The sequence below is a fragment of the Triticum urartu genome, chromosome 3A, assembly GCF_056163025.1.
Source record: "Triticum urartu cultivar PI428250 chromosome 3A, HENAU_Tu73, whole genome shotgun sequence".
Classification (NCBI taxonomy): Eukaryota; Viridiplantae; Streptophyta; class Magnoliopsida; order Poales; family Poaceae; genus Triticum; species Triticum urartu.
Genome location: NC_141875.1, coordinates 35849302 through 35872661, shown reverse-complemented (window position 1 = coordinate 35872661; position 23360 = coordinate 35849302). Strand labels below are relative to the sequence as shown.

Here is a 23360-nt window from a genome sequence, read left to right as displayed (position 1 = left end):
ATAATGTTAATGCATGAGAACTTACATCAGTTTCTATTCTCTTCAATCTGTTCGTCAATCGATGTCTTCACCCAAAGAAAATGTCTCCAAAGCTTCCTGAATATGATGATCAAATCTTGTTGTTTCTCCTAACACTTCTGGAAGAAAAGTCATCAATAACCACTTCAATATTTATTTCATCCAACTTTTCTTTCTCAATGCATAATGTAGCAAGACCATTCAACCTTTCCTGTGACATTGATGATTTCAAATAGTTTCCCAATAACTTGAACTTTTGAGAAACTGTGTTAAGCTTATGCTACAATGACTGACCAGTGCAGGAAATAAAATTCGATAAGCTATAAATATATTTGGACAAGAGTCTATGTCTCTAACAAACGAACCACCGTAACACGCAATGGCACAAACGATTCTGGTAGAACTACCTGTTCTAAAAAAATGTCAATCGAACCTTTCTGGGTTCTACCAGTTCATCTCTCTATTTTTTTCACTTCCTTTTGTCACTGATAAACATTTTCGAGAAGATATGTCACCAAAAAATTGGAGAAAAACAGTCAATACATGGAACAAAAGCACCTGAATATCAGCATATGGCTTGATGTCAAATTGTTGATGTAGCATCCCAGATCTACAAGGCTGCAACACTCATTCCCTGCCCCCCCTTCTCATCCCTGGATCCAATGAAGTTTTGAAGAAAAGGCCAACAGAAGAGTGGGAACTAGGAAGAGAAGAATTGGAGATGTCAGATGGAGCAATCGGAGGCGGAGCACCGGGCTATTTAACAGCAAATCAAAAGAATACTTGATTAAGGGAAGGAGGTAGACGTACCATCTCTGATATGATGATCCCTCAAACGTCTACTTGATGGGGAATTGTGAGGATGCAAAGAGAGATGATTGGGAAGGGAATAGCACTGTTGATCTCCACTAATGGATGCAAGGAGCAGCGCCTCGAATTTGGAAGTGCACGGGAGCGGTGGCGCTGTTGTCTAGGGTTTGGAGAAATTTGGGGGAGAAGCCGAGGAGGCGAGGAGACTAGAGCCGAGGAGGTCGATGAATGCTGCAACAGCGTAGCGAACCCATCGATTATTTTGGTCGCTGAGTGCTAGCTACGTGGTGGGCTTGGGCCTTGTTTTTCCCTCTTATTTTTTTGGATCTAAAGAAGAAACATCATAATATGTGTATACTGTACTACTACCTGGGCCCGGGCCCCTACTTCCCAGGGGCCCAGGGCGGTCGCCCCGTTGCCCCGGCCTATGGGCCGGCCCTGCACGCACAAGACAGACAGCTGACCATGTAGCTAGCACGAAGTGTTTAAGCTTATTATAATTGTCTCTTGCCTCCCCCTATGTTTACACTTCGGGGGCTTAAACCGTTGCACTGCACATGCATAAATGGCTCTTAAGCAACCTGTATGCTAGCACAACAAACTGAAATGCATTTTGGTGTTGTGATGCACATTAGTACCGTAGAGGTAACAAATTGTTCTAATTAAGCTTCTTTTGATGGAACTACTTCTGAGGTGTATGCACAACTTCTATAGCTTATATTATTACTTCCCTCTGTAAAAAATACATAAGACCTTTAAGATCACTTTTAATGATCTTAAAGGTTGTATATTTCTTTACAAAGGGAGCACTTAAGGTATTTCTAACCGATCCCTTATCCGGCGGTAGAGGAATAAAATTTTGATTTTACTCCTCTAACACGCACCTAACCGATCCCCAGTCCACCTTAATTAAGGGAGTAAAAAGTATACTTCGGTCCCAACCATTTCCCTAAATATACTCCATCGAAATGGTCGGGAGTAAAATTTATCTGCCCGTCCGCTCTCCTTCCCACCTGCCCCCTCCCACGCCACCCCCATCCTCACTCCCTCCCCCCCCCTCCCCCCGCACCCATGCTGGTGCAGCAACTGCCATGGACGAGCTCCGACGACACACCATACTTCCGCGTGCCCCCATAGCCGCCCCCACGAGCCCGTGCTGCTCCTGCTCGCCTCTCCCCTGCTCCAGCGCTCTGTGCAGCACCACCAGCATGTCGTCGACTGCGCGGATGGTCAACTGCAGCATCATCCCCACCAACGGCACGAGCGGCACGGCCCCGGCTCGCACCCGTGACGTGGGCTTGATCCCGCAAAGACGGACGGAGAGGTCAGCCGTAAGGCTCCTCTCGACGGCGACGTTCAGCCTCTGCAGCACCACCCTTGCCTGCACGTCGGTTGGGTTGTGGATGGCGACCCATAGCTCGAAAGCGCATTGGCCACCGGGGAGGGCATCGAGACCGAGAGTCGTGACGTAGAGGTTGAAGTGGTGCCCGACGTCGGTGTGGACGGCATCGACGAGGTACCCGCGCTCGTGATGGCCCCCCTGGAGTGGCCCGCCTCTAGCCTTGGCTAGTAGAAGGCAACGTCGATGGCGCCCGCGAGCGGCCCAGGGCCGTTGAAGAGGCTGTTGACGATCTTGGCGGCGGGGCCAAGGAGGAGTAAATCCATGCCACATGACACAGCCTCGAGCAAGTTGTGTAGATGGTCTCCGCGGCGTCGATGAGCTCCTAGAGCAGCTCCTCCACTCCATAAAGGAACTTTGCAGCCTGCGCATTGAGGTTTTATCTGGTGCGGTCACCATCATCGTGGACATGCATAGTAGATGTTCGACGTAATGCATAAACCAAAATGTAAGTTTACTCCATTAAATTTAGGAGTTCGGCTATGTCCGGTCAAAACTTACCGGAATAAATTTACTCTATTAAAGGTTTACTCCACCGGATACTCCAGTATTTATTGGGAATCGGTTAGAAATGCCCTTACCTCATACCTCTTTTATACGGTGTAATAATATACTATTAAATTGAATACAGTCCTCCGTTTACTTCACTCTGTCAACGCCTCTCAGTTATTGATGCATACCTGATACCTTAATCTCTCTCTAAGCAGTGGCAGCAATACTATTTAGGATTAGCTAATTAATTTCACCTTGCAGATTTTAGTATCTCAATATAAATGGAAAAGTACAAGTTTACGTTCCATCACTAGTAGAAAACAGGGCTTTGGTCCAGGCCGGCTCAGCCCATTAGTCCCGGTTCAATCCAGAACCGGGATCAATGTGGGCATTGGTCCCGGTTCGTGAGTCCAGGAGGCCGGCCGGGCCACGTGGGCCATTGGTCCCGGTTCATCTGGACCTTTTGGTCCCGGTTGGTGGGATGAACCGGGACCAATGGGCCTCGCTCCTGGCCCACCACCATTGATCCCGGTTGGTGGCTTGAACCGGGACCAAAGACTCCCCTTTAGTCCCGGCTCATGGGACCAATGAGGTGCCTATATATACCCCTCGCTCGCGAGCAGAGCACCCCAGTGCTCTGTTTTTCTCTGGCCGAGGGGGAGAGGGCTTGGTGGTGTTCTAGCTCACCTCCTATGCACACAAGGTGTTCGATGGAATGCCCGAGCCACACTACTTAAGCTTTCTCCTCTCCAAGCTCGACCTCCAAACTCCATTTTCCATAATATTTGTCTAGGTTTAGTGGTCCGTCACGCCCCGTCCCCATCTTCATCGCCGTCGATCACCCGCGCCGAGCTCATCGCCGGCACCACCGTGGCGAGCCTCTTGTTTTATCTTCTTTCTGAAAGGAAAAATATTCTTGCATGTTTACATAGATACTTGTATTATTTGCTTACTTTTATTATTGCATCTTATATAGTGCGATGGTTTTGGTTTCCCCCCCCCCCCCCCCGTCGGCCCTCGTCATGTCTATGATTTGGATGTGGTATATATATTATCTTTATAACTATTGGTTCATTTATTGTTTATGAAAATTATGCCGACCAACGTGACATAGATATTATTTATGTAGGATGTATGTGAATCGAAAATGCCAACCGACCCTATTGTCGAGAGGTTAAATTTAGTTGAAGAAGAAAACAATTTGTTGAAGGAAAAAATAAAAAAAATTGAGGAGGAGAAGATGATATTGGAGTTGCATGTTGCGGATGTCGTCGATGATCACAAGATCAAGATGGATGCAATGCGCTTGAATATTAGAAAGATTAGAAAATATGCCATTGATACAGAGGCTTGGTATCATTATGCCGTTGGATCAATTGTTACCTTGGTTGCGATTATGATCGCATTTGTTTTCGCATTGAAATGTTTTACATAGTTTCAATGTGTGGTTTAATTAATTAGATGCTCTGGAGAGCTATATGTTGTTAGATGAGAACTATGTATACACTTTGGTTTTAATGTGATGATGAACTTCTATTAATTTGGACACTTAATTATATATAATGCACGCAGATGAACCGGCAATAGATGTACGGTGACAGACACACCCGCGAGTACATTAATGGCGTGCATGAGTTTCTCGAAGCGGCTGAGGCAAACAAGCAGAATGGTTTTATGTGTTGTCCATGCACTGAATGTGGGAATACGAGGTCTTATTCTAACCGGAAAATCCTTCACTCCCACCTGCTTTACAAGGGTTTCATGCCACACTATAATGTTTGGACGAGGCACGGAGAAATAGGGGTTATGATGGAAGACGGCGAAGAAGAAGAGTACGATGACAACTATGTGCCCCCTGAATACGGTGATGCTGCAACGGGGGGAGCTGGTGAAGATCAAGAGGAACCAGACGATGTGCCCAATGATGCTGCAACGGGTGAAGCTGCTGAAGATCACAAGGAACCAGACGATATGCCTGATGATTGTGATCTCCCCCGGGTCATTGTCGATGCAAGGACGCAATGCGAAAGTGAAAAGAAGAAGCTGAAGTTCGATCGCATGTTAGAGGATCACAAAAAAGGGTTGTACCCCAATTGCGAAGATGGCAACACAAAGCTCGGTACCGTACTGGAATTGCTGCAGTGGAAGGCAGAGAATGCTGTGGCTGACAAAGGATTTGAGAAGCTACTGAAAATATTGAAGAAGAAGCTTCCAAAGGATAACGAATTGCCCGACAGTACATACGCAGCAAAGAAGGTCGTATGCCCTCTAGGATTGGAGGTGGAGAAGATACATGCATGCCCTAATGACTGCATCCTCTACCGCGGTGCATACAAGGATCTGAACGCATGCCCGGTATGCGGTGCATTGCGGTATAAGATCAGACGAGATGACCCTGGTGATGTTGACGGCGAGCCCCCCAGGAAGAGGGTTCCTGCGAAGGTGATGTGGTATGCTCCTATAATACCACGGTTGAAACGTCTGTTCAGAAACGAAGAGCATGCCAAGTTCATGCGATGGCACAGTGAGAACCGAAAGAAAGATGGGAAGTTGAGAGCACCCGCTGACGGGACGCAGTGTAGAAAAATCGAGAGAAAGTACTGGGATGAGTTTGCAAAGGACCCAAGGAATATATGATTTGCTTTAAGCGCGGATGACATTAATCCTTTCGGGGAGCAGAGCAGCAATCACAGCACCTGGCCCATGACTCTATGTATGTATAATCTTCCTCCTTGGATGTGCATGAAGCGGAAGTTCATTATGATGCCTGTTCTCATCCAAGGCCCTAAGCAACCCGGCAACGAAATTGATGTGTACCTAAGGCCATTAGTTGAAGAACTTTTACAACTGTGGAATGAAAACGGTGTACGTACGTGGGATGAGCACAGACAGGAGGAATTTAACCTTAAGGCATTGCTATTCGTGACCATTAACGATTGGCCCGCTCTCAGTAACCTTTCAGGACAGACAAACAAAGGATACCACGCATGCACGCACTGTTTAGATGTCACTGAAAGTATATACCTGGACAAATGCAGGAAGAATGTGTACCTGGGCCATCGTCGATTTCTTCCGACCAACCATCAATGTCGAAAGAAAGGCAAGCATTTCAAAGGCGAGGCAGATCACCGGAAGAAGCCCGCCATGCGCATCGGTGATCACGCGCTTGCTATGGTCAATGATTTACACTATGTAATCTTTGGAAAGGGTCCCGGTGGACTAGCTGTTCCGAATGACGCTGAGGGACACGCACCCATGTGGAAGAAGAAATCTATATTTTGGGACCTACCCTACTGGAAAGACCAAGAGGTCCGCTCCTCAACAAGGCCGGCCCATAGGCCGGGGCAACGGGGCGACCGCCCTGGGCCCCTGGGAGGTAGGGGCCCCGGCCCAAGTAGTAGTACAGTATACACATATTATGATGTTTCTTCTTTAGATCTAGAAAAATAAGAGGAAAAAACAAGGCCCAAGCCCACCACGTAGCTAGCACTCAGGGACCAAAATAATCGATGGGTTCGCTACGCTGTTGCAGCATTCATCGACCTCCTCGGCTCTAGTCTCCTCGCCTCCTCGGCTCCTCCCCCAAATTTCTCCAAACCCTAGACAACAGCGCCACCGCTCCCGTGCACTTCCAAATTCGAGGCGCCGCTCCTTGCATCCATTAGTGGAGATCAACAGTGCTATTCCCTTCCCAATCATCTCTCTTTGCATCCTCACAATTCCCCATCAAGTAGACGTTTGAGGGATCATCATATCAGAGATGGTACATCTACCTCCTTCCCTTAATCAAGTATTCTTTTGATTTGCTGTTAAATAGCCCGGTGCTCCGCCTCTGATTGCTCCATCTGACATCTCCAATTCTTCTCTTCCTAGTTCCCACTCTTCTGTTGGCCTTTTCTTCAAAACTTCATTGGATCCAGGGATGAGAAGGGGGGGCGGGGAATGAGTGTTGCAGCCTTGTAGATCTGGGATGCTACATCAACAATTCGACATCAAGCCATATGCTGATATTCAGGTGCTTTTGTTCCATGTATTGACTGTTTTTCTCCAATTTTTTGGTGACATATCTTCTCGAAAATGTTTATCAGTGACAAAAGGAAGTGAAAAAAATAGAGAGATGAACTGGTAGAACCCAGAAAGGTTCGATTGACATTTTTTTAGAACAGGTAGTTCTACCAGAATCGTTTGTGCCATTGCGTGTTACGGTGGTTTGTTTGTTAGAGACATAGACTCTTGTCCAAATATATTTATAGCTTATCGAATTTTATTTCCTGCACTGGTCAGTCATTGTAGCATAAGCTTAACACAGTTTCTCAAAAGTTCAAGTTATTGGGAAACTATTTGAAATCATCAATGTCACAGGAAAGGTTGAATGGTCTTGCTACATTATGCATTGAGAAAGAAAAGTTGGATGAAATAAATATTGAAGTGGTTATTGATGACTTTTCTTCCAGAAGTGTTAGGAGAAACAACAAGATCTGATTATCATATTCAGGAAGCTTTGGAGACATTTTCTTTGGGTGAAGACATCGATTGACGAACAGATTGAAGAGAATAGAAACTGATGTAAGTTCTCATGCATTAACATTATATCTCATGATAACACAAACGCTTCAAGTTTCTATTAGTTTTGACAAGGTTTTCACACTTAGAAGAGCAAGATGATGGTCTCTTTGTGCCGCTTACAAGAGCAATCTTTTGTAGAATTATATTGTTTCCATACTATTATGATATAGTAGTTCTATGGATCGTTACAAATAAATAATTTGTGGCATGTGCTTTTTAGTTCAAAGACCATCAATCTATGTTATCTACTAAATTGCTTTCGAAATACAATATATTCTAAATTTTTATTTGTCCACAAGGGCCCCATTTTGTCGTCTCGCCCCAGGGCCCCGAATATGTATGGACCGGCCCTGCTCCTCAATCGACGTGATGCACGTGACGAAGAACCTTTGCGTGAACCTGCTAGGCTTCTTGGGTGTGTATGGGAAGACAAAAGATACACCTGAGGCACGGGAGGACCTGCAACGTTTGTACGAAAAAGACGGCATGCCTCCGAAGCAGTATAAAGGTCCTGCCAGCTACGCTCTTACGAAAGAAGAGAAAAAAATCTTCTTTGAATGCCTGCTCAGTATGAAGGTCTCTACTGGCTTCTCGTCGGATATAAAGGGAATAATAAATATGCCAGAGAAAAAGTTTCAGAACCTAAAGTCTCATGACTGCCACGTGATTATGACGCAACTGCTTCCGGTTGCATTGAGGGGGCTTCTACCAGAAAACGTCCGATTAGCCATTGTGAAGCTATGTGCATTCCTCAATGCAATCTCTCAAAAGGTGATCGATCCAGAAATCGTACCAAGGCTAAGGAGTGATGTGGCGCAATGTCTTGTCAGTTTCGAGCTGGTGTTCCCACCATCCTTCTTCAATATCATGACGCACGTCCTAGTTCATCTAGTCGACGAGATTGTCATCCTGGGGCCCGTATTTCTACACAATATGTTCCCCTTTGAGAGGTTCATGGGAGTCCTAAAGAAATATGTCCGTAACCGCGCTAGGCTAGAAGGAAGCATCACCATGGGCCATCAAACTGAGGATGTTATCGGGTTTTGTGTTGACTTCATTCCTGGCCTTAACAAGATAGGTCTCCCTAAATCGCGGTAGGAGGGGAGACTGACTGGAAAAGGCACTCTTGGAAGAGACTCAATAATATGCAGGGACGGATATTCTTGGTCTCAAGCACACTACACAGTTCTACAGAACTCTACCTTGGTGACCCCGTATGTCAATGAACACAAGAGTAGTCTGCGCTCCAAACACCCGGAGCAGTGCGACGACTGGATTACATGTGAACACATCAGGACTTTCAGCAGTTGGTTGGAAACACGTCTCAGAGGTGACAACACTGTTTGTGATGAGTTGTACTTGTTGTCCAGGGGACCATCTTTGACTGTATTGACTTACAAAGGATACGAGATAAATGGGAATACATTTTACACGATCGCCCAAGATTAAAAGAGCACCAACCAAAACAGCGGTGTCCGCTTTGATGCAGCAACCGAGAGCGGAAAGGACACATATTATGGTTACATAGTGGACATATGGGAACTTGACTACGAACCTGATTTTAAGGTCCCTTTGTTTAAGTGCAAATGGGTCAATCTGTTAGGCGGCGGGGTACAAGTAGACCCACAGTATGGAATGACAACAGTGGATATGAAAAATCATGGGTACACTGACGAACCATTCGTCCTAGCCAATGATGTGGCATAGGTTATCTATGTGAAGGACATGTCTATCAAACCGAGAAAAAGAAAAGAGAAGGAAGCGAATACATCATACGATGAGCCAAAGCGCCACATAGTTCTTTCAGGAAAAAGGGACATCCTGGGAGTGGACGGCAAGACAGACATGTCTGAACATTATGAAAAGTTTCATGAAATTCCTCCCTTCAATGTCAAGGCTGACCCAAGCATCCTGATAAACAATGAAGATTATCCATGGTTACGGTGCAATAAGCAAATGACACAAGCGAAGAAAAAGTGAAGACTTTCTCCCGCAACTTTGTAATACATGAACATGCTACCATTGTCCGTTTTGTACATGCACATGCTATGTGGGTGAAATTATGATACCATCCCAACTTTCAACTTTTTCAGAGTTCATTTGAAATGCTTTCATGTCTTATGGTTCGGCCCTCGTAATACCATGACCATTAGTCCCTCGCCCATGCCAACTTTCAACTTTCTAAAACTAATGGCACTAACAGAAAATAAATAATGCAAAAAACAAATCAAAAAAACAAGAAAAAACTATTTTTATAGTAAAGTTAATCAGAAAATAAAATAAATAAAGCAACAAAGAAAACAAAATAACTGAAAAAGTGTTTTCAAATTTGAAAACTAATGGCACTAACAGAAAGTTTATAATTTTTCTAAAACTAATGGCACTAACAGAAAGTTTATAATTTTGCTAACCTAAAAGCAAACAAAATTAAAAATTAAAGCAAAAAACAAAAAAAATAATGCAAAAAACAAATAAAAAAACAGGAAAAAATTATTTTTATAGTAAAGTTAATCACAAAATAAAATAAATAAAGCAACAAAGAAAACAAAAAAACTAAAAAAGTGTTTTCAAATTTGAAAACTAATGGCATTAACAAGAAGTTTATAATTTTTCTAAAACTAAAAGCATAAAGGATTAAAAAATAAAGCAAAAAACAAAAGAAAATAAATAAAGCAACAAAAAAACAAAAAAAATGCCACCTACTGGGCCACCACGGCCTAAATACGACTAGAAACCCTACCATGGGCCAGGATTCAGGCCCGCAGCAGGCCCAGTAGGCCCACAGGCATTGCAGTGACAGATTAGGCCCGAAAGCCTACAGTTAAGAGGAGCTCGGGAGGGTGGGCGCAGCAGCGCTTATAAACCACTTCCAAGCCCTCTCAACTAGCGAGGTGGGACTAAACTTTTGGGCGCGGGGCAGCAGGGCCAACCGTGACCAATACCACCCTTTAGTCCCGGTTGGTGCCACCAACCGGGACCATAGGCCTCTCCTTCCCGCCCTTTCGGCTGCTGAAAAGAGACCTATGGTCCCGGTTGGTGGCACCAACCGGGACTAAAGGTGGCATTGGTCCCGGTTGATGCCACGAACCGGGACCAATACTCTGTGTATATAAGCAGGACTTAGGAAATTTTCAGTTTCTCATCGACCATTTGCCCCCGACGCCGCCAGGCTGCCCATGCTCGCCGTCGCCGTCGCCCCGCGCCCCTGCCCCGTGCTCGCCATCGCCGCCCGCTCCTCGTCGCCGTCGCCCTGCCCCTGCCCCGTCCCGCCCCCGCGCGCCGGCTCCCTCGCCGCCCCCGCCGTCGCCTCGAACTCCCCTGCTCGCCAGGCCGCCCCGAAGCCGCCCGCCGCCCCCACCGACGCTGTCATCGTCGCCCGCACCGATTCCGGCCGGCGACCTCGACCCCTCCCCGCGCTGTGAGCCCCTGCCTCCTCCCCTTTTCCTTCTCATTGCCGTCCCCGCACGTCATCCGTAAGCGCGCGCCACCGCCAACCATCGTTGCCGTCACCGTATAATGCTCATGTATATGCTCATTGTATGTATGTATGTATGTATGTTCACTGTATAATGCTCTGTATATGCTGTATATATAATGCTCGTTTTTGCATTTTTTTTGTTACCAAGAAATGTATGTATGTTCATATGCAAAAAATGTTCATATGCTCATTTAAGAAAATGTTCATAGGTAACATTTAAGAAAAAAAGTAAATGTATGTATGTTCATATGCAAAGAATTATTTTTGGATGAAATGAGATGAGATGAGATGTGTTTTGTGTTGGAGAAGAAAAGAGGAAGAAGGAAGAAGGAAGAAGAAGTAAAAGAGGGTCGAGGGGGGGGGGTCGATATACTCCCACCCCGATAACAATTTTTTCCATGTATATATGCAAAAGTTACATTTTTAGAAAAGTTTTATATATCTAGCTAGAAAGAAGGAAAAAGAAGAAAAAGAAGGAGAGGAAAAAGGAAAATAAGAAGAGGAATAAAGGAGAAGAAGAGGAGAGGAAGAAGGGGAAAAATAAATAAGAAAAAGAAAAAAAAGAAGAGGAGAAGAAGAAAGGAATAGAGGAGAAGAAGAGAAAATAGAATGTATTCCTTTCTTCTTCTCCTCTTTTTTTCTTCTTTTTTTTCTTCGATCTTCTCCTCTAGATATTCCTTTCTTCTTCTCCTCTTTTTATTTCAGGGTCGTCTAGGGGTCGAGGGTTCCAGGGTCGTCGAGGGTTCGAGGTGTCGAGGATCGCAGAGGGGTCGAGAGAGGTTTCCTAGTGTCAAAGTATTGAAGAAATCCATGGCTTCATCATTAGCCGGAAGTAACCAGGGCATGACGAAGTCCTCCAAAATTATTTTGGAATGGTGTCCTGGATAGGATAATTTGCCTTCCTGTATGAATTTCAGCAAAGGCCTTCCAAATAACGATATTTGGAAGGTTCTTGCTGAACTTTGTACCAAAAAGCGAATTATCCTATCTTAGACTCCGTTCCAAAATAACCTTGGAGAGCTTCGTACCATCATGCACATGTTACTTTCGCCTAATGATGAAGACATGGTTTTGTTGAATCCTTTGACACTAGGCAACCTCCCGACCCCTCGGCGATCCTCTCGAACATGAGAGGAAGAAGAGGATAAAAAAAGAAGAGGAAGAAGAAAAAAAAAGAGGAGAAGAAAGAATAGAGGAGATCTTCTCCTTTATTCTTTCTTCTCCTCTTTTTTTTTCTTCTTCTTCCTCTTTTTTTTATCGGGAATGAGGGTCGTCGAGGGACATAGATGTAGTGTTGTCGTTGTCGATATATACCCCCTCCCGATAGCTTCAACACGGGGGGGGGGGGGGTCGATATTACCCCCTCCTTGAAGCGTTCTCGAGGCCACCCCAAACCCTTGAAGCGTTGTCGAGGCCACCCCAAACCCTAGAGAAGCAGCGTCGAGGCCACTAATTAATATATATGATTCCTTACTATGATTAGGTAGCTAGTTCTACGTTTGCCACTAATATATCCATCTGTCATGTTTGAATAATAATTGCCATGTTGTAAATATTTGTAGAAACTATGGACACCGCCCGAGATGAAGCAAAAGAAGCGTTGTTGAGGGACATAATCGCAGAAGGAAGTGATGCCGTCTCGTTGTTTCTCAACGACACCGATGGTCTGGAAGGAGAGGGTGAAGAAGCTGGCTACGGTGACCTAATGCCGGTGCAAGAAGAAGAACATGAGGACGGCTCCGGTGACCCAATGCCGGTGCAAGAAGGAGACCGTGATGACGGCTCCGGTGACCGAACCGAGTCCGGCCAGGTATATATATTAGTTAAGCCTGTGCTGACTAGCTGATTGATGCATTCATTGTTTTGGTATGTACACATGTTAATTAAGTCTTTGTTCTTTTTTCTAGCCCTCCGGATCGAGCACAACTTCGGTAAAGAGACGAGGCGTGAAGAAAAAGTTGAGCTCGGATGAAAGGTTTGAGATCATAGCAATCGCGCCCGACGGCCAACCGATTGAACCCATCCGAACAAAGAACGCATTTGTTGCTCAGTGCGGGGTTCTGGTTAGGGACAAGATCCCGATAAGCATCCAGCAATGGTTTAAGCCGGGTACAGAAGACCCTGAGGTGTCTTATGTCAATGATATGCAAAAAATGATCTTTGGACTGAGCTGAAGTCAAATTTCACCCTACCGCCAGAGGATAATCCACAGAACCCAGTTAAAGAGCAATTAATCAAGTCTTTTGCTCTTAAGAGGATGGCAGAACTATTCAGGAGGTGGAAGAAAGAGCTGAATAAGTTTGTCGAAAATAATGAGACACCAGAATTCAAGGGCAGATATGAGAAGATCAGAGATCACTGGCCCGCATTTGTGGCCCACAAGACATCGGAAAAGAGTAACAAGATGTCAGCGACAAACAAGCAAAATGTTGCGAAGAAGAAGCTTCACCATCGCACGGGGTCAGGTGGCTACCTCGTAGCCCGGCCTAAGTGGGCCAAGACTGAGAATGATCTGGTTGATAAAGGGATCGAACCAGAGACAATTAACTGGCCAGACCGTTGCCGGACTTGGTTCTTCGGGGCTGGCGGAACCTTGGACCCTGTAACAGGGAAGTGCATTTGGACGAATGATCAAATGGACATACCAGTCAGGAAGCTTAAGTAGTATATCGAAGCAGCGCAGGAAGGGACGTTCTTTTCAAACAGAGAGAACGACGAGCTCACAATGGCCCTCGGGAATCCTGAGCACCCTGGACGGACACGAGGCACGCCAGGCTCCATTCCGTGGAAGGTTGGGTTTCCGGACGCAGGCGGTTACAAATCCCATGAGAGGAGGAAAAAAGTGCAGCAGACCCAAATGCAGGCGCTGCAAGCAAGGGTAGACGCGATAGAGGAACGAGAAGCAAATCGCAGCAAACGTACTGCCGAAGCTTCCCCCGAAGCTACCCCGCCATCTCAGCGCAGAAGCAGCGTGGCTTCCACCGAGCTGCTTCAGCCGGAGCATGCCTTGACGGATCCTGCCAGCTATCCCGTGGATTCTATCACGGAGTCTCAAAATTGCCACCTTATGACGCAACGGATGAATTTGAAGGTCAAGGCTGCTGTTGGCTCTGTTTATCCTACTGAACCCGGCGCAACTTTTCAATGCCGGCTGATTCCAGAAGGATATGCTAGGGTGATGGTGGATGAAATAACGGAGGGATTTGAGGACCTCCAGCTTGACCACCCTACCGGTGAAGGGGAGACTCGGGTGGGGTTTGCTCTGAAGACTCCATGCCTATGGCGGAAGGAGCTCGTCAACCTTCCGAACTGGACGCCTCCGCCTCCTCCTCCTCCTCCGGCGAGTCAGAGCACTCCGCCTCCTCCACCGCCTCATCCTCTGGCGAGTGACGATCAGGGCCCTCGGCCGGCTCCTTCTCCGGCGCGTGGCGGCACTCCGCCTCCTTCTCCGCCTGCGTCGGCGCGCCCGAGCAGCCAGCCTCCTCCTTCTTCGCCTCGTCAGCAAGGGCGGAAGAGACCCGCCGCCGCTCCGGCAGCTGCTCCGGCGCGTCGTAGTCCTTCTCCTCCGTCTCGTAAGCAAGTAAAGAAGACAACCGCTCCGTCTGCTCGGCCGGCGTCTAGCAGTACAACCAGAGGCTGGAGGACATACAGATTCGGTCCTTCTCTGAAGAGTCCACAGAAGTTACCATACGAGAGGACCCCGGAGGAGAACGCGAAGATCGCGCGAACCGAAGTGGATGACTGGTTTAAAGGGTTGAAAGCAAAGAGACATCCACCTCCGGAGAAGAAGGTAGATCCGGTGAAAGTGAAGCGCACTCTGGCTGCCCTGGCAAAACCACCCAAGTCTCCACCGAAAGGCAACTATGAGCGCATTATTGCAAAGACATGGGCCGAAGCGGAGCGGTCGGGAAGTATAGTCAGTGATCAAAGGCTGAAAGAACGACGAGTAGCTGGGAAACAAATTGCCCAGCTCGGCGAACAAGCGAAGCAATCGTGCCCCCCGCTCAAGGTGCCTAGCGACATCGTCGATCCGAGGATGGTGCCCGGTTATTGCAATGTTGATGATTACCTGCCCGACGATGTACATTATGATCCCATGGAGGTGCAGATACACAAATACGAGTACGGGAAGCCTCTCGTCAAAGATGAAAAATCTTTAACAACGATGATGCGAAGATTACATGATTGGTACTTGAAAATTTGCAGATAGTCTGGGGGGAGGAGTACTTTGTATGCGAGAGTTAAACCGGAGCATGACCTCGTTGGAATTGAACTATTGTCTATTCCATTTGAGGAGTTCTATCAGTTTTTCAATCAATTGGCCCTCGATAAAACAATGGTCACCTGCTATTGTCTGTAAGTACTACTACTTCTGTCATTAAGTCTCTCTATATAGCTCATCTCTTTCATTGCATGTATTTATAATTATTCTCACTATATTATGCAGATTGAAGATCGCCGAATTGAAGAAAAGATAAATCGGTGATATTGGGTTCGTTAACACATATCTCATAGATGCAACTGAGGTTGAACATCGTCCTGAAGATACCGAGGCCAACTTGCTACGATCATTCAAAAAAATGAAAACAAAGATATAATACTCTTTCCTTACAACTTCAAGTGAGTGTTACTGTCTTGTGCATATTCGATTCCCATAATATATTAGTCCAGGTTATAGTAATGTAATTGATGAGTTATGCATGCGTGCGCAGGTACCACTATATTCTCCTAGAGATTAGGCTTGAGCGGGGAGTAGTAACTGTCTTGGACTCTAAACGAAAAGATCCCCAGGAGTATGCGGACATGACTGAAATCCTCAAGAAGTAAGTTAAATCGATCATTATCCACCATATCAGCAACTTTGTTCATTTCCTGATATCAAGTAATTGTTTTCTTTGTCCGGCAGGGTTTGGAGAAAATTCACCAGAAAAGTTCCGGGACTGCCGAAGGAGCTGGAATTTAGACACCCGAAAGTAAGTACTATAGTAGCATGTTCCGCGCATCTCCTAGCTAGTGATTCAAGCGCTAGTTTCATCAATACCATTTAGCATTCTTGCTTATCAGTTTGATTGACCTCTATTTCTTGTAAAGTGGTTGTGGCAGGAATAAGGGAATGATTTCTGTGGATACTACGTCTGCGAGTCCATCCGCCACACGACCTGTGAGCGGGGCGGGTACTCTGACGAACAATATGAAGTACGTAAATAACAACATTCATAATTTTATTTTATTACCATCATCTGTGTTGAGTTTCATTCATTCATATATATATATATATATATATATATGTATTGACCCCCTTCTTCAAATTAGATGTTTCGGAAGCGGGATGAACTCCTAGCACCAGCTCGCATGCGAGCAATTCAAGAGGAATTGGCGGCATTCTTTCTTGACCACGTGATCGCTGAAGACGGAGAATACTATGTGGACCATGAGTCCGTATGATTATATTTTTAAGAGATAATTATTGTATATATGTAGCCGGTAGTGTCGGATAGATATACGAGAACTTGTTGTTCGACCAATCTCTCGGAGAAGGAGAGGTGGTCGATATCACTTCTCTCTGTATGCATATATGTTCATGACGATCTTCTGTTTCCTTCGTTTGCTTACTAGCTAGCTAGCGTGTCTAGTCCTCTCTATACGTATGTATAGTACGTAGCGTCGACCAAGCACGGACATAAGAGAGGACACTTCTCTCTATTAATTATAGCTACCTAACACAATATATGAAACACCTAAATTAACCCCCCAAAACCCCCAACCCCCCCCCCCCCCCTTTAAAAAAAACAAAAACCCCAGCCACAGAAATGCTGACGCGTGGATGCCTATTGGTCCCGGTTGGTGCCACCAACTGGGACCAAAGGGTCTCCTGCCTGGGCTCCACGCACAGGCCACGTGAAGGCCCATCTATCCCGGTTTTGGATTGAACCGGGACTAAAGGGGAGAGGCATCAGTACCGACACTTTAGTCCCGGTTCCAGAACCGGGACTAAAGGCGCTTACGAACCGGGACTACAGGCCCTTTTTCTACCAGTGCATGTTGTATACAGTACTAGGTACTTTCCCCGAAAACTAACGCATAACCGTTGTGCAAAGCCGGATGCTAGCCTAGACTTGGCAAATTCGACATCCTATACGTCCGTCGAAGTAACAGGTGTGTCTGCCGGCAGTGTCGGGTCATCCCTCATATTTCCTTCACCACATCCAACTATCTCAAATTAGAAATTTCAAATCCATACAGAGCATGCAAAATAAAATCTACGTACTACGTAGATAACCTAAGCTCGGAGATGTCAACGATCTTCTGCTGGGCTTCAGGTAGATGGTCGCCTGCCGCAACTCTGGCTCCTCCTCCTCCTGCTCCAGATCGGTGAACATCTCGTCGATCTTCGCCTCCCACTAGTGGAGGAAGCGGTTGTTGGCCTCCACCTAGATGCACTCAAGGATGGCCTATTGCTCTGTCGCCTCCTCTACTTGGACCAGCTCCCACTCCGCCACGGCGAAGCCAGCAGCCGAAGGCTGGATCCGCCTCGCCCGCATCATCTTCGTCCTCCTCCTTCGGCACCGCGTCCTGCTTGGCCTCCATCTCCACCTCCACGGGTGAGTGAGATGGTTTCGGGTGGGCCATGGTTGTCGGATGCCTCTAGCAGCGGCCCAAACGCCCGAAAAGCCCCCCCTGATTTTGCTTTTCGATTTGCGAAAAAAAGGACGCCAGACCAAGCCAGCGGGCGGATACAGAACCGCATTGGACGGTAAAACACGTCCAGACCACACAGTCTAAATGTATGCGGACTGTTTGAAGGCACGTGTTGGAGATGCCTTTACTAGTAGCTCGCCACAAAGCTTGCCGGGCAGTGGCACCGAACGAACACAAGGCCATCGAGCTTATCACGAACCGTTAAGATTAGACGAGGCATGCTCGAGGGAGCAGAACATAGCACTTTTCCATGAAAAATGTCCAAGAGCTTTTTTTCACGAATACACAAACCTTGTGTATCTTTTCATTGATATAAGAAGATGGAACGAGAAATGTTCATGAGCTGTTGCAAGTTAGAACTATGCAAGCTACCCCAATGCTTACACGTACGTACTGTCACAGTCTCACAGAAGTGCATGCATGCATTGCTCTAAAATTAAGACTTAAACACACCCGTCATGGAAGAGTGCAGTGGGACGAACTAAGCTTTGATATGTAGCTTTGATACGACGACGCGTCTATCCCATAACTAGCGTCAAACTGAAGTGCAAAACATAACGGCGCGTACGTGGCGCCAGGGGGCTTAGCGCGACTCCGACGTAAGCCATGGTGCGTCAGCATCAAACGTCAGCTGCGCCCTTTCAGAATTAATGTACTAGCGCGTCGCATCCGCCGATCGTCGGTTCGCTCTTTCAGAATGTACTACAACTAGAGCTATGACGAATTACTACTAGCCTCTACCACCGGTTCCGAATTCATGGACGCGTCAACTAAGGAATGGCGCAAGACAAGGAGGTCTCGGCCAGGTCGACTCGCGACGACGGAGGTGCGCATGATTGCGCTGCATGCCTGCCTATCATGCATCAACAATAATGCACTAGCTCTATCATGGGGCAAACGAATGCCACTTTTTCTACTTTTGGGTGCGGACCGGAAGGCAGCGCTCAGAGTTCACAAAAAAAATTGCATCTTCTGTCCCCCTCCTCCAGGTCATCTCCTAGGTCACATGGAGAAGAGGAAATTAAATGGCGCAAATACCAGGCCTGATGGTGCCACAGGAAATAGAAAAGTACCTCCAGGAGGAAAAGACCAGACTGCCCCTGGAAAACGCAATTGAAAAGCTAAAAGTATGGAGGGAAAAGGCGCGGAATAATTCTCGAGGAGTCATTTGTAAAAATGTACACATCATAAGTACACATCCCCGCTCGACTCCTCCGACCAAGCAAACACACAGTACGCCATTGAATCACACGCTGCTGCTGCCCAGCTAGCTAGCTAGCTAGCTACCTTCTTCCTCATTTCATATCCCCGTGTAAGCGCGTCTGCCAAAAGGCTGCCCGGCCGGAGCGAGAGGCGTACTGCGACTGGGCTAGCTTCATGGCGATGGCAGACAACAACGGCAACAACGGCAACAACAGCACCATGATACCCGAGGTAACTCACAACATCTATGCATGGTTGCATATCTTCGATGGAGATCGATGGATCGTAGCCAATTACACAATCAGACCCTGGGAGAATGGCAATTGCAGCTCTTTTCTTTTATTTAGAGTTAGTCGTAGAGCTATCTAGCTAGGATCATCTCGTGCCTCGGTATGGTTATTATACACAATTAGCAGTCTGTTTTGTTTGGGTTGGGATTTTTGAGGTTAAGGAGACAATATCTTCTACTATTTGATTTGTGATTACAGGCTGCTCTTCCAAGCAGCCGAAAATCGAGCATTGGCCACGCCCTCCAACTGGCCAAGTCCTAGAACAGCTCACCAACGTGCCAGCTCCTTTGGAGACGAGTGCAGCCGCAGCCCCTGACTAGACGAGAAAACGATCGAGAAAGTCTTGTACGGCGGACCTATGTTCGTCTCCCGGTTCCCGGTCTGATGAGATTAGGGGGAGAGACTCGATCGCGAGCAGGCTTCTTGCTCTTTTGTCTGTCAAGGGCAACAACGGCGGAACAGGAGTACTAATCTATCTACTTGAACAGGAGGATCGCCTCGGAGTCGTCCTGCCCAGGTACTTGGCCGGCTACGTTGACACGATCTCACAGGTCTAAATTCTATCCAAAAGAAATATCCATACATCCTCGATTCGATCAACAAAGAGAGGCACACATATGTAGTATTCTTCTCATTTAATTAGTTCATTTAAATAATACTAGTATGTTGCTGCAGGCTGTGCAACGAATCGCAGGTCACATAACAATTGGCCTAGCTCAGTTCCCCAACATCATCTCCGTTGTGCCACTGCAGGTGAATCTTGTTTTGCGATCCTCCCCACGGTCCGTGTTTGCCCTAGTCTTTTCATAGAGCGGGTCCCGTTGGGACGCATCAAAACTGCCTCAGGAATGCACGCGGCATAAGGTACGCTCTCGTTCACGCGGTCTACTACATGATTGCATGTCATGTAGCACAGAACAAAGGCTGCTGGCTTCAACAACGTGCGTATGTGCTGGTGGGTTGCCCCTCCGGCGGCTGTCTCTCCGGCAGACCCGTCACCGGATCCTCCTTCCCGTGCCTTCCATGCGTGTATCTGGTGGGCGAACTACGTGGTGACCTCCGGCTCTGGCCAACGATGAGCTATGTCTCCGACTACTCCAACGTCCTCAGCCATTGCTGGCCGAGCCTGCCGGTTTGGAGCGCGAGGCTGGCAGCCTCCACGTACGTTTCATTCGCTGGAGCAGCTCAAGGAAGTAGACTCAGTACGGCGAGCATGGCTGCACCGATCGAGCTGCTCGGCCGGCCCCTTTGGTTGGAGAAGCAGGCTCCTCGCGCTTGTGCCAACGCTACTTGAAGGAGTAAATTGCAAAAAACCACCACAATTGGGGCGAAGTTTCCAATGCTTCAGAAAAAAACCACCAGAAAACATGCATTTTGGTGGGTGTTTGATGACATTTGCATAATTGTGGTGGTTTTTTGCAATTTACTCTACTTGAAGGCGACCACTCAGTTCCTGTCTTCTTGGCCTAGCCTCTTCTCTGCTCTAGTAGGAGTATATTTTCTTCATGAAATCTCACCCGCTACGTACATGGTACAGTACACCAAGTTCATAAGTAGCAGTTCTCCCTCGACGGATTCGTTTGGTTTGGATTTGGATGAACGGAATTCTTACACTGTTTAGGTTAAAGGACAATTTACTTGATTTGGTCTGGCTACTCATTACGTTTTGGTCTAAGTTTGCTCGGAGACCAGTAATATAACATGGTGGCGGACGCTAGCTTTATATGTATGTACGTGCTCTTTCAATGATCTGCTAGGCAATGTCCAAAAGAAACATATATTTTATATCCTCCACTGCGTAGGGGGTAGCTTAACTTCCTTTCTGTTGCTACAGGTTGTTGGGCAATTTGCAGGACAGTTCACGACCGCGCCGGGGCCGGGGTTGGGATTGGGGGTGGGGTTCTCCAACATCTTCACCTCTGGCGCGCAGGTGACACTCGTTTGCGATTTTCTATAGGTTTAAGGGAGTGATGAAATGCATAAAACTATCATAAGTGTGCCGTCATTAGCAAAAAATGTGCACCGTTTTTTTGACAAAAATAATCGAATGCAACGCTATCTTTTCACAAGAAGCAGGGTACAGTGATGGACCATTTGGTTTGTTGATATGTAGGATCAGACATATATTTTGGTGTAAACGGGTCATGAAACTCGCCTATATTCATCATTTTGGTTTCGCTGCTAGCTGCAGGTTTTTGGGCAAGTGGCAAATGAGCTGGCGAGCGGCCTACAACTACAGATTGCCAACAACAACTCCGTCCTGCAATTGCAGGTGAAATTTGTTTGCGATTCTCTATTTTTACGTCCAGTATTAGCATTGTTTTACTGAAATTCTAACCATTGCCCGCAAGAAAAAAATTGAGGAAAAAACAAGCTAGCTAATCGATCGGTCTATTAAATCGGCCATTTAAGCCTACGTAGGCAAGTAGCCAGCTCCTTGGATCCCGAATTTTGAACAATTCAAAATTCATTTTTTTTATGTTTAAAAAAACGCCAGACATAAATACACACATATATAAGGATGTATACTACATTGCTGCAGAGTTTCATGTTGAAATAGGTTTTTATGTGAGGGACACAATGAAAAACATGTATTTATAGGTCAGACACTATTTACTATACAAGTTAATGACTTTTTTGTCTGCATATCAGATAAAAATATATTTCAACATGAAAATTTACAGCAACGTAGTAAACATTTATATGCAGGTGTGTATATTTCAGAACTTTTTTGAACTTTAAAATGAAAAAAAATAGGCTACATGGAGCTCACGAGCAAAAAAAAAAAAAGACTCGCTCACCAGCCAGACCTCTTCTTCCATATTGTTGTTTTCTTCTCCTCTATATAACTAAGCTTTTTTTTTTAACTTGGACAGGGCACCGGCAACGACGACCACACCATCCAGATGCCTCCAGACCAGGAGTCTGCTAGCATGGACCAACGGACGCAGCAGCTCGCCCGGGACATATGGAAGATCAGCGTCCCGACCTTGGTCATCGCTATTGGAGCGGCCTTGTACAAGTCGGCGAGCGGTGTTCTTTTCCGCCACCACCCGCTCGCATATTACTGTGGCCTCGCCGTCATTTTTGTCGCAGGAGTTGGAGAAACTCTTGCTGCTTATTGGTTGGCGTGCTCGCGTGACGCCAATGGGCGCCATTTCACCATCGGCAAGGCTGTTTGGTGGGCTTCCATTGTGCCGCTGATCTTCGTACTTGGCATAGGAGGCTGCCATGTCATCGTTGGCTACTAATCGTACAGGGTTAGTACCAAAATTCCTTGAAGCCACATTTCGAAGTCTCAAACTCGTTTGGCTAATGATGCTTTTTTGCCATCTTTCTAAAACAGTGCACTCCATTGATCGAGCAAGCAGAAGAGCAAAGATGATGCATGTACAGACCATACAACCGGTCCAAACAGGACATGGGAGTTGGATATGCGGCTTTTCCTGCTTGTTCCATTGCGGACTTCTTAATACTCGCGCTCTTGTTATGCTGTTGCCCCAGCAAATAATTGAACAATTTTATATTAACCATTTTTTTGTTGCTTGTTACGAACACTGATGCCCAATCAATCTTGCCATTTGTTTGATGCCAAGACATGGTGTGTTCTATCAATACACTTCTTATAATTTAGTTCTAAAGAGAGTTAAATTTTACGGGCACCAACCAATGTAATTAAAAAAACTTAAGGGGTGTGCAAAGAGTTTAGTCTCGCATTGCCACTGGTTGGGTGGGTGTGGGTAGGGGGGGGGGGGGGGGGGGGACACCACCACACTGACGCCCTCCTATTTCATGATCGTGCTAACCCTAGCTAGTGCATGAGTTGTCCGTTGGAATGCTGAATTTTTTGTTACCATTTAATTTAATTGAGTGGGAGCTTAATTCATTCCAAGAAAACCAACAGTTCATCATTTGCCATTAGTTTTGATTCCTTTTTGTCCTTGCGTGACCTCTTGATGTTTTGCCAACTGGGAGGCTATATAAGGGGAAATGTAAGCTACTCTCCATCGCACATTGCAAGATCATTGTGTCGCACCATTTACTATATTCAAAGGGAAATATAATGTTCTCTGGAGAAAGAAAATGATTACCTTAATTTCCAATTGCCCAAATTAATGTATGACCCCCCATGAAGATTTGTCACGCGATGAAGGATACTCAGGCCACTGCTTCGTCTTGCAGTCTCTCTGCTGAGCCTGATATTGCTAAGTTGTAGCTGCTTTGTGCTTTTGGACTTGTTTTTTTGTTAGGATGCCGGTTGTTGCTTTTCTCGTGTTTGAGCAATCTGTTATGACCAGCTATCATTCCGCGAGGTTTTCGTCTCATGGCCTACTAATGTCTTGGTAGAGGTTGGACTCGCAATACTGGTTCTGTACTTCCCATACTCCTGTTATGTAAAGTAGTG

The 23360-nt window shown here is 46.3% G+C and overlaps 1 long non-coding RNA gene and 1 pseudogene across 4 annotated transcripts in view; both read right to left on the bottom strand.

The window, feature by feature from the left end:
* The window catches only part of LOC125542558 (uncharacterized), a 51283-nt gene that overhangs the window by 6182 nt on the left and 21741 nt on the right, over positions 1-23360 (bottom strand). For 3 of the 4 annotated variants that reach the window (XR_015618037.1, XR_015618036.1, XR_015618035.1), the window contains exon 5: positions 23047-23342. This is a non-coding gene — a long non-coding RNA (uncharacterized LOC125542558). Of the gene's footprint in view, positions 1-20386; positions 22200-23046; positions 23343-23360 lie in introns of those variants that run through there. The other variant, XR_015618038.1, reaches the window with a different exon arrangement.
* On the bottom strand, positions 1814-17393 carry LOC147978242 (uncharacterized; annotated as a pseudogene).